This window comes from Alligator sinensis, unplaced genomic scaffold (assembly GCF_000455745.1).
Source record: "Alligator sinensis unplaced genomic scaffold, ASM45574v1 scaffold1188_1, whole genome shotgun sequence".
Classification (NCBI taxonomy): domain Eukaryota; kingdom Metazoa; phylum Chordata; order Crocodylia; family Alligatoridae; genus Alligator; species Alligator sinensis.
The window spans coordinates 5012-16546 of record NW_005843321.1 but is presented as its reverse complement, the minus strand read 5'-3'; the positions used below and the strand labels follow the sequence as shown (position 1 = coordinate 16546).

General features: G+C 43.7%; 1 long non-coding RNA gene across 2 annotated transcripts; it reads left to right on the top strand.

The window, feature by feature from the left end:
* Positions 1 to 2777: 2777 nt before the first annotated feature.
* LOC102372027 lies at positions 2778 to 9294 on the top strand. Of its 2 annotated transcripts, none has more exons than XR_001359164.2 (4): positions 2778 to 2853; positions 3041 to 3161; positions 4298 to 4402; positions 7638 to 9294. It is a non-coding gene; the product is annotated as an uncharacterized LOC102372027 (long non-coding RNA). The 2 variants fall into 2 exon arrangements; XR_001359165.1 differs by having other exon boundaries at positions 2782 to 2858.
* The last annotated feature ends 2241 nt before the right edge of the window (positions 9295 to 11535 follow it).

The following is an 11535-nucleotide window of genomic DNA, read 5'->3' as shown; positions in this document are numbered from 1 at the left end:
AAAGAGTGCATGTGGTGGAGGCTGGGGTCTTGGCACCCCAGCGAGAGGGCCACCACTGGGGAGATAATGCTCCCCAGGGTTTGGTGCTGGGGGAGAAGAGCCCAATTAGAGATATAGGGAGGGACAGAGCTGAGGTCCACCCTGGTCTCCAGCTCTTCTAGGGGCTTGAGTGAGACGTACTTGTTGTCCACCTCTCCACTGCCTTTTGTGCAGTGGCCTCTGAGGCAAGGTAAAGGACCCCCTTGCCATGAAAGTGGGAGGATGCCATGATCTTGGTGGCCCACCCCCACTATCTGAGTCAGGGCCTGCACCCAGGTCTCAAAGTGCAGATTCTCTTGCTTTGGTAGTTGCACTTCATTTTGCGCCTGCAGTTGAGTGCCGGAAAGGGGGCCCCGCCACCCAAGCTGGAAGGGCCAGCAGTGGAGGGTCTAGGCCCCATGGCCTTGGGTCACCTCACAGCCACCTAGACATAGCTGTGGTTCCCCCTGCTGGGGGGCCCCCTTGGTGGGGCTGGGGTTAGGGGCAGGGATAGACTGTGTGTGTGTGCTGGTTGATGTTTTGTACCTGTTACCCTCAGGCACCAGTTTTTCAGGCTTGGAGACAGGGCCCTTGAACTTCTCACCCTCAGCTGTGGAGGAGGCTGAAAAGGAACCCTTCCCACTGCCCTTGGCCTTGGTCCCTGATGGTGGGAGGGGCAGCCTGGCCAGGGCATACCCCCTGGCCCAGTTTGATCCCTGCCAGTGTCCTGCCTGAGCCTGCAGCAGAGGTTGCAGACTTTGCTACCCCCAGAGAGATTGGTTGGACTCTGCCTCTGGGGTGAGGCTGCAGGGACATGCCCCCATAGTGGGGGCTACAGGAAGCTCTGTGGGGGTATCTGCTCTCCAGAAGGTTCCTGCCCCACCATTGTTTCACATGAGGTTGGGGAAGAGAACAAAGAAAACCAAAATATCCAGTGGGGCTCTCTAATAGGGGCAGGTGGGCAAAGCTCAGAGCTACAGCCCCACAGGAAAAAAAAAACAGGGAGGGCCATGCTTGGGGAATGTGGGTGCAGGGACACACACGCACACATGGGCTGGGGAGACTCAAGCTGGCTTACTCAGCCACACAACAACAAATGTCATGGCAGGGGAAGTGGACCATAGGACTTACCAGACAAGGGCAAAAACACATATGGAAGGCTGCTGAGGCAGATGTAAAAGATGGCTGGAGTGGTGGAGGGGCTTTGTTTGTTGAAGATCAGTCCAGCAGCCCCTCAGGCCTCCAGCCAGGCACTCAGCAGCAGAGCAGTAGGCAGGAAAACAAAGCAGGATCAGATGTAGTGAGGCAACTGTAAGGGAGGGCAGGAGCAATCAGTCAGTTAGGGGCTAATCCAGTGCAGGTGTGGTGTTAGGTAGTGCAAGGTGGTGCAGCAGGGAATCTCCCTTTCTTCTGAGAGGGGGCAGCAGTAGAACAGACAGCAGCAATAGCAGCAACAGTGGTAGTAGCCATCCAGTTCAGGAACTCAGGGTGTTCTTCAGGTGAAAGGAGGTGAAGGTAGGAGCTGGCCTGCCAAGGCAGCTGGGGCAGGCAGGGCACCTTTAGGCTCCAGCAGTGGTGGTGGTGGTGGTGGTGGGAGGGGCCCACAGGCAATGCAGGCTCCCTCCCCAGGCTGTCTGTCCTCTAACCTTGGCAGTGGGCTGGGAAGCAGGCCAGAATAGGGGTGCAGAAGCTGGGGTGCAGTGCAGTGTGCTGGGCCCCTCCCAGAGGGGAGGTAACAGAGCACAGCAGAGGATACTCCTGTGGTGGGGGCAACAACAGCAGTAGTAGCCTAAGGCAGGAAAGGGTGTGGACAGCTTACCCCCAAAAGCTCTGAGAACAAGCCAGCATTTAGTGGTAGCCAGAGGCAGGAAGGGGCCTGGCCATTTTCTCCCCAGAAGCTACTGGGACTGGGACTGAGCTTGTAGCAAGCAGCAGCAGCCTGGGACTGGAATGGGAATGGGTGTGACCAACTTCCTCTGAGAGGCTCTTCCCCCAGAAGCTTCTGAGGATAAGTAGCCTTGAGTTGCTTACCAGGGTAGCTTTTTATACTTCTGTGGCTAGCATAGGTGATGGCTCAAGTCTTTAGCTCCCCCTGGTGAAGATCTAGGAGGAGCTGGGCGTTTTCAGTTTGCTCCAAACCAAAGTGGATGTTCAGGCACGTTTGCTCAGGCACAAATCTCTGGTAAAAAATTGTGCCACTGCTACTTGAGCTGCTTCAAACACACATGCCTGCAGGTGTGGACATGCCCCAGCAGTAATAAATACTGGTAGTTTTTTGAATAGCACATTAGCAGAAATTTGCTTACATACATGCCACTTATTGGGCAATCATGAATAGTAAATAAGCTAGTAAAAATTGAAGTCCATTCACAAATTATTTATCAATCAAAATAATGGGGCTAAATTTGCCAAATAAGTTAATTTCCAGGACCAATCTGATTGGCTGTATTATAAATTCCTAGCAGCTCCTAAAAACGTTCTTTGAGATCTGTTGGTAGCTCAGATATCTAGGATGAAAAATTACACAAAACTCCAGCAAAATGGAGCCAACTGTAGGATTTGTAGCACCTGAATAGAATGTCTGCCACTGTTACCTTGCAGATCTGCTTGCTGAAAACCTAGCAAAGACATGCAGTCAATTTGTAAATGAGTGAGCCTGATGGAACTACTCACCTGACTTCGGTATGTCCTTAGCAGCTTGTTAATGAGAGATTTACTTAGATACTTAAATAGGCACAAAGGACCCTAACTTTAGGCATCCATTTTGGAAAATAATGGCTTTACATGTTAGATGCTCCTAGTAGCCTGCTTAGTGAGAATACTTGGAACATATTGGTGAGGTATCTTTTTGCTTTGCTGGTCATTTTTAATGTTATCTAGGGGCAGAGTAAAGTGATTGTTTGCAATATGCTTATTTATTACATAATGTGTTATTAAGTTGGGGTTGATAAATTAATGAAACAAGTGAATCCACATTATAGTTAGTGCAAGGGAGTAACTGATGTGGTTCCTTATGCCATAGGTTAATTGTTATTGTCAGGCTAATGGTAAGTCACAGAAACATTTTCAATCAAAGATGCTTTTTATGGATTTGATATGCTGGAAACTGATGTTAAAGACCTCACTTTCATAACAGCAGACAAGTGAGTATTGAAATGAATAGGGCCTCATGAGGGTACAATTCTATACATGTGCATGCTGTTGCACAAATAGTGCTGTGGGTATTGAGGAAAACACCTGAAAGGAAGTAGGGGTGTGTGAAGCTTCAGGTGCTGACTTGATTCGGAGGAGATTTGGCCTAATTTGGTGGCCAAATCTCCGAATCCAAATCAAATCAGGAGACCAATAAGAAGGTCCAAATCAATTTGAAGCTCTCTGAATCAATTTGGAGACTTGAGCAGTCCCTACTCGCTGTTGCAGGGAGCTGAATGTGGATTCTGTGCTGGTAAGTAGGGGAAGGGACCATGGAGGCACCCCTACCAGGCCCTATCCCCAGTCCCCCTGAGATCCCGTTATGGCTGCCCTACTTAGCCCCACCTCCTGGCTCTTTTTCTTTTTTTTTTTTTTTTTTTTTTTTTTTTTTTAAAGAGCCCCCTTCACTGGCTGCTGCCAGGTGGGGCTGCAATCCCTGCTGCCCAGGAAAAAGAGCCAGGAGCTGGGGCCAGGCAGGGCAGCCATGGCAGGGGCTAGGAAACTGGGTGGGCATTGGGGGGCTTGTGGCAGAGCCCCCCCACACAGTGCAGGGCAGCCAGGGGCAGCAGGGATTGTACCCCCGCCTGGCAGCAGCCAGTGAAGGGGGCTTTTTTAAAAAGCCCTGAACTCACCTGCTGCTGCAGTGGCCATCGAGGTTTCTGGAGACTTGTGGCAGAGTCCTCCATGCAGTATGGGGCAGTGGGGGCAGCAGAGATTGCCTGCTTGCCTGGCAGGAGCCGGTGAGTGGGGGCGGCTTTTTTTCTTAAAGAGTTGGGAGTTGGGGCCAGGAGAGCAGGCGGGGGATGGGGGCTTGTGTTGGAGCCCCCCATGCAGCGTGATGTAGCAGTGAAGTAGATCCTGTGGAACATTATAAGCAGGTGTGTGTGCGTGCGCACAGTCGCACACATGCTTGTTCACACATGAATGGATGGACAGATAAAATCTACTCCTGATGCTTAGGCCCCAGTTTTACAATTGCATATGCATGGACACATATGTGCAGCCATGTGAACTTCCATTGCATTTTTATCTGTCTGCCTATAGGCATAACTGAGAACAGATTTGCACTTTTATGTCTGTGTCTCAGTGTTTTGTTGCAGGACCATTCCTTCCACAGGTGTTCTTTATAACACAACCACTGTATCAGAGGGAAATACACACAGCGGTGCAAGTTGAAACTTACACTTTAAAGGTATGCTTCCAGTTTATGCAGGCCTTTTAAATGTAAATTCTTTGCAGTTCTGATGGAGGGCTCCTGCTATGAATTGTATAAAGCAAAAACCCTGTATATGTGAAGGATGCCAGTAGTCTAGATTTTCATGGGATTTTTCAAATATGGAACAATTACTGGTATATTTTGAACTTGTTTTTAGATATACCATATGGCTATAATTTCCCCAACCTTCTAAGCACTGTTCTGTGAGACCCAAGGAACTAATGGCATGTCTACACAGGGCACTTACCAGGCCCAGCATGGGTACACTTAAGCACAGAGTGCCGCTCCGCATGGCTGTGTTCTGAATTGGAAATGGTTTATGTCAGTGGTTCTCAACCTTTTTTAGATTCAAGGCACCCTTGGAAAATGTCAGCTTAGCTTTCACTTGGTTTTTAACTATGGAAAAATAATAGAGCAATTCTTCTGTTACAAAGAACTTGGAGTACAACAGGTCAGAATGCTTTTGGCACTGACTTCGTGTTTGAAATCTCTTGGTTTATCTTGTGAATCATGTGTAGGTGTTTGCACACTTAGTGCTAATATTTACTGGCATATGTGGTATATTAAAAAGGATCTTGTGTCACCCCAGGCTGTCATGGCACCCTGGTTGAGAATCACTGATTTAGCTGCATCAGTACAGTGCTAGGGAAGGCTAATTAGTATTGCTTGATAACATGACCAGTTTGCCTGCTACTATGCCAGTTAGTCTGCCTTTGATGCCATATAAACGCGGCTATACTCCTTCTAGTTTAGGATGCAGTTCATGGAGAACAGTGTAGTGTGCATAATGACTCCCCAGCCTGGTGGGTTAAGTTTACTGCTTAGATAGAGTTTAATGGACCTGGCTACATAACCAGATATGTATGAGAGAGTCTTCATAGGGAGTATAAAAAAACAACCAAACCATTCCTATTTTTTTTCCATATTAACTTAAGTGATATCTGCATAATATAGGACAGTATGATATAAATATTTACTGGCATTCATTTCCTGTGGTATCCACAACTATGACATTGGTAAAAGAGCATCCTTTCTTTCTGCTACTCTATAAGTAATAGAGGTAAGTGGTTTATTTATAATGAGTGACGCATTTGATGCTATCTATTTTTCTATTAATAAATTGTCTGGGAGTAGCTCTTGGTTTTACCAGATTAATTCAGCCTGATTTACAGAATCGCCTTGAAAGATTTCTACAAATCTTGTCTGCAGATTGTTTGTGAATAGGTTGTTACAGAAGTTGGACTGTATTGGTTAATTTAGCTTGGATACAAGTCACATGATTCATTTCTTTTCGATGTTTGGATGAGCATAAGTTTTTTTTTAGACCCAAATTTTCACTTATGAATACTTGGAATTATGAGGGCAAATGTTCTTTTTATATGAATTTTCCCAATGGTTGCTTAAAATTCACTGTTTCTGCAAATGTTCCTGCAAAAAAAATAATAAAAAAATTGTTTAAACATTTGTGGGAAGCAAGCACAAAACAGGTTGCCAGCATGGGCAGAATAAATTGTATTAAATCCAAACATGTTCACATACAACTTTTTATAGTGTTTATCCTCCCCAATAAAGGATGTCAACTAGGCCCAATAAGAAACATAAAGTATCTATTCTACTCCGACTTCCAAATCTTCCAGAATTGGGCCTTTACTGTACTTCAATGACTGTGAACATTCAATAAAATATTAACCATCTATAATCTGAGGCGTCTTGCCAAAAAGATAGGTTAATATTCTGTAATACTCCACTGTGAGACTTTAGTGGTGTTTACTCCAAGGAGCAGGAAAAGTATAAAACCCCCCATTAAAATGTTATTTTGTGGGTGCTGTCATTTAGCTAAAATATGACGCATCTGATTTCAACTAGATATTTTCTACTGGTATAATTAACTTTGTCTTTTGACAAGTCCTTCTGAGGCATACATTAATTAAATATGGGATAATGAATAGAGACCACTAGATCACCAGGGTATAAATCAGTTGAGGGGTTCTGATGATACCATAAACCACAAGAACAGAGTGTGTGCAGTTAGTAATAACATCAAAAGACTGTGATTGATTTGGAACTTAGTGATCCTTCAACATTCATTATTATTTAATAAAAAGCACAGAGAAAAAGTGGCATTTTATACAAAGGCAAGGCCATTTTTTCCTCTGGATCCTTTTATATTGGAAATGTTTTCATTGTGTGCACTGAAAGAAAATGCCATACTGATAGTAGGGGTAGGAATTCAGGAAGCATATTTTTGGGTCATACAGGATTAATGAAGACTTTATTGTAATTATTTATGTCTTTTAGAAAAGAATTTGGGCTGGATCCTTCATAGCTATCTATAGAGCTATGCTGATTTACCATAATTTTGTGACTCGGCCCTGGATGTTCTCTTTGATAGGTTTAAACAAATCCCTAAAAAAAAATTGGCATTTTTCAATAACACTGTAAATATATTGAAATAAAGTATATGAATAGTAATAGATTGTATTTAGCCTATCAGCCTTTAGTTGGAAACTAGCTGATTTCCTTATGTACACAGGCAACCACCACATCTGATCCCAAGCTGCTGTCATCCCATTAAAAAGGTTATTTTGGAAAAATATATCATATGGATATGTCTGGTTTCTAAAATATCCATGTTTATGAGCACAGAAACTCTCTGGGTTACATGATGCACATTCTTCTATGTTGCTCTTGAGTATTTATTTTCATCTTGGAGTTATTGGGAATTGGGAAGATGAGGAGAGAGTAACAAGGAATGTTTTAATGATTAATTTACAATGTTCAGCCTGAGAGGTTCCATGCTGAAAGATCAATTTATGTTCCTTTTAGTTATGCTGTGATGCCATTAAAAATATCAGACCTGAAGTGTTTTCTGCAGGCGAAGAGGGTATTGCTCAAGTTCTCTTTACTGTTGCTTAACAGACCTTTCAAAAGTGTGAGAAATCTCCAAGTCGTTATATGTTTGTGGGTTTTACAAAGTGTAGATAGGTGCAAGGTGATATTCTGCTATAGTCAACTGTATTTATATGACTTGTGCAATACTGGAATCTTGCTTTGATCTTTTTTGATTTGATAGTGGCATAGTCTGATACTAAGAAATGAGAAATAGCACTGAGCAACCATGGCCATATTTAGAATGCTAGTTACCCCAGAAATCAATACTGATGCTGAAGATAAATGTCTTGACTCAAATTCTTCTCTCTCTACTTTCCAGCTCCCACCATCCATACTTTTCTACAGAGCTTTTCATCAATGCTAGCATTTATCCTATATAACGCACAACTTCTTGAAAGAACACATTGGAGAGAGAGGAACCTCTGACCCAAGAGAAAAAAAAAAATGAACCTTTGTCTGCTGCCCTCCTGGGACATGTGATGCCTTCTATAAGTTGCCCCTTTGGAATTTTTTATTTGAAACCAGTGTTGATATCTGCAAATATCTCTTATTTTGCCAGTTATAAAAGACTGTATGTCTGATGGCTGGGATGTGTGTAAGGAGGCCTTGGCTGGAGAGTCTTTGGGGAATTCAAGGAGAGCGGAGAGGCCTTGGGCACCTCCCCAGTATGCACCGAGGAAGGAGTCTCCAGAATCAGTGGTGTACAGTAAGCATAGGAAGACTCTCATGCACACAGCTCTACTTCATCTAATGGAATCAAGGGGAGATCAAAGTAGCATGCTTGCTTCAAACACTTTCAGATAAATTTGCCTTTTATATTTAATGCTATATGTAAATACATATTAAAAAAAAAAAAAGGCACAAGTTATTTTGAGAGCCTCAGTTCTTCTAGTCTAACTAGAAATGCATTACTAGCATCTGATTTTCAGAGGGAAGCTGCTCAGTGCTTTCTCAGAATCATGTTACTTTAAAGCGGGGGTAGCTAGCCTATAGTGCATGTGCCATGTGGGCAGCCTTTGTATGTGGCATGTGGCAGATCAGGGAGGGAACAGGCAGCCTAGCCGTATACAGGACAAGAAGCAGAAATCAAAGTAGCAGATTGGACAGGGAACACAGAACAGAAAGCAGATCAGCAGATTGGCCAGAAGAAGTAAACTGAAGTGACACTAGGGGAGGGTGCAGGATTAAGTTGTGGCACACCTGTCAAGAACACCCAAAATTGTTGGTTACTATTGAAATTAACCATCCATCCATCCCTCTAAAATTTAAACCAGTTGCCCACAGCAGTGTCTATCCATAAATCACATTTTAAATATCACTTTTATTTTTTTTTATTTGCCAAAGCTTTGGCTTCCATTTTAATATGGCAATGCTAGCATTTTAAGTGTATTTTTGTGAGGCCTCTAGAGTGTTGTGGTGGATAGGCACCATATAAATAACATTTATTGTTATTATCATTATATGTCACATTCACTCTGTTTTGCTACCATTTAATAAACCATTCAAGCAATGTTGTTGTAATGTATAATATTAGCAATATGCTCCTTAAGGGAATATATAACTGGGTATTTAATATTCTATCTTTCCCAGCCCATCTTTACACCAGCACAGATGCTACATAGCGTTCAAAGTTCAATGTAAAAAAAATGGCATGGGTATGCAAAGATCAAAAAATCCTACAACACACACAGTTGTAACTCACAAAATGTACATTGCTGTCAAAATTCTGCTAGATTAGACAATATTCAATTAATAGAACTGTAGCTTTAGGGATGTAATTTCATGCCCTTCCTCTGATACTGTGTATAGTGGTTTGTCTGTTTAAAAGCTGGCCTCCCTTTTCTTGCACTTGCAATTAGCACTGTACCAATCAGTAATGTTTTGGTGTGGTAGAAAAATCAAAACACTTGGAAAACCAAATTGCGTAAGGATGACCAGTAATGAACATGTTATGGTTTTCTCACTGAATAAAAACCCAAAGAAAATGTTGTATGACAGTGGATGAATCATTTAACTCAACCTGAAATGGAATATTTGGTTTTCAGTATTTTTTTTTTTTTTTTAATTTGTTCTACATTAATGCTTTCAGTCACCCTGAAAATGTGTTTTGTGGTTTTTTTTTTTTTTTTTTTTTTTTTTTTTTTTGGGGGGGGGGATAAGCAGTTTGTCTGAACACTTCCACTCAACACAACATGCAGCTAAAGCTTTTGGGATGTCTAAGTAGCAGGTGGGGTCAGGTATTCAAATGGCATTAATCCCACCCATAGATAACAACATGTCCTGGTTAAGACTGGGTGGAAGACCAGGGCCTAGTGGCTAGGTTTTCAGACTGACGACCATTAGCGCCCATTGTTTTTAGGGAAGCAGGTGAGTGCTGGGCCCTCTGGAGAATGAGGCCTCATCTAAGTAGAACAGGAGGGTTCCTTAGGGCAGAACCTTACTCTCACTATAGAAATGCTTGCTTTGAAGTTCTGACAGCTCTGAAGACGAAGATCCGAAGTCTTGACCAGAGAGCACACTGCTTCCTGAATGCCAAAACCTACAATGCTGATGGGGCTTCTTCAGAAACTGGAACAACATATGACAAGAGTAAGAATAGTGGTAACGGGAGACCTCAGCCTCTTGGCAGATGGCCTGTGGCTGTGGAACTCTACTTGCCCCTAACCTCACAGGTAAGCTAAGGATGACCAGAAACCAAATGTGATTTTTTTTCAAATATGACTCATTCTTTAACTGTAGCTTTCCCATCATAATAATAAAAGCAAAACTCAGGGTAGAATGTCAGTGTGGAAAAGAAGAGGAAGACTTTAAGAAATAATGATCTGCTGGATTGGAATAGCTGTCTAAAGACATCTATATTGAATTTGGCAGTGTGATTCCAGTACAGGCAGTGCAAGTAGATAAATCATATCTAGCTCTTATCTTGCTTGCTAGGGTACTGCCACATTTACTTGAATCCTAGATGAGGTCTTTTTGCTCCTGCTTCTCTACCACCTCTGCTCCCTCCTGCTTGCCACCCCCTCCCTCCCTCCCCCACCTGCCAATTACTCTTGTTCCAGCTCTGGCAGGGCTGAGGCCCTGCTCCAGCCTGGAGTATGGAACATGTTTGCTTTAGCCCTTGCTTGGCCCAATACCAGCTGATCCAGTGCATGGCACCTGCAGTTGGACCCTGGAGCTGTCTTGGCAGAGCTGCTTCCAGTGCCACTGTTGTTACTGGACTGGGCTGGAACCAGAGAAAAGATGAATGGGGAAGTGAAGTAGGAGAGGACAAGCAGGGGGAGGGTGGGCAGGCAGGGGTGCAGCCACCAGGGAGAGTGCAGGTACCAGAGGGTGCAGATATTGAGGGGGAGACGAGTATCAGGGAGGTGGGGAGTACATGCTGGGGGGCAGGCAGCAGGGGTGAAGTGGTATGTGGGCAGGAAGCGGGGGGGGGCAAGGCATGGGATGTCAAGGGGCAGGGTTCAAGTTTCTTGGTTTTTTTTTTTTTTTTTTGTTTTTTTTTTTCCCCCTCCCCCCTCCCCACTGCAGCAGTGGGAGGGAATGAATTTATGATAACCCTCCAATAATTAGATTCCATACTTTGAAAATTACAACAAACTTATAAATTGTCTGCATATAGAATCTAATTATTGGAGGGAGTCATCTTAATTTCAGATTTGTCTTAGATTCAGGTAAATACTGGAATACTTGTGAAGATGCAATGACATGGGTTTTGGCATAGGCTGCATTATCCTGAATGGTGGCTTGGATGCTATTCAGATTGTTAGTCCATGCTGAATAGGGGACTGTGAAATGGGCTGTATTCGATTCGGATTCAGCCTCAATCTAGGACAGTGATTCGATTCGTTGATTCGGATCACTGTCCCTAATTTGATCTGGCCAAATCTGAATCTGAAGATTCAATGCTGATTCAGAGAATTGGCGATTCAGACATAGACACAGCTTTAAATGTTTTTTTCTACAAACCTTGAGGTACCAGGTATGGCTTGTAAATACTGTGATGGTGGGGCAGGTGGAGTATCCTACAAGAGCACAGGATGGCCCTCCACGTGCTCAGCGGTGAACCTGTAAGTGGACTGGAAGTGTTTCTGGTTCACTTCTGAGTCTGCTGCCAAGCGCATTGGGACCCACCCCTTCTCCTGTGGGATGCTCCATCTTCCCCAGCATTGCAGCATTCATGACCCACCTGCTACCTAGAGGTATGTAGAAAAAAACAT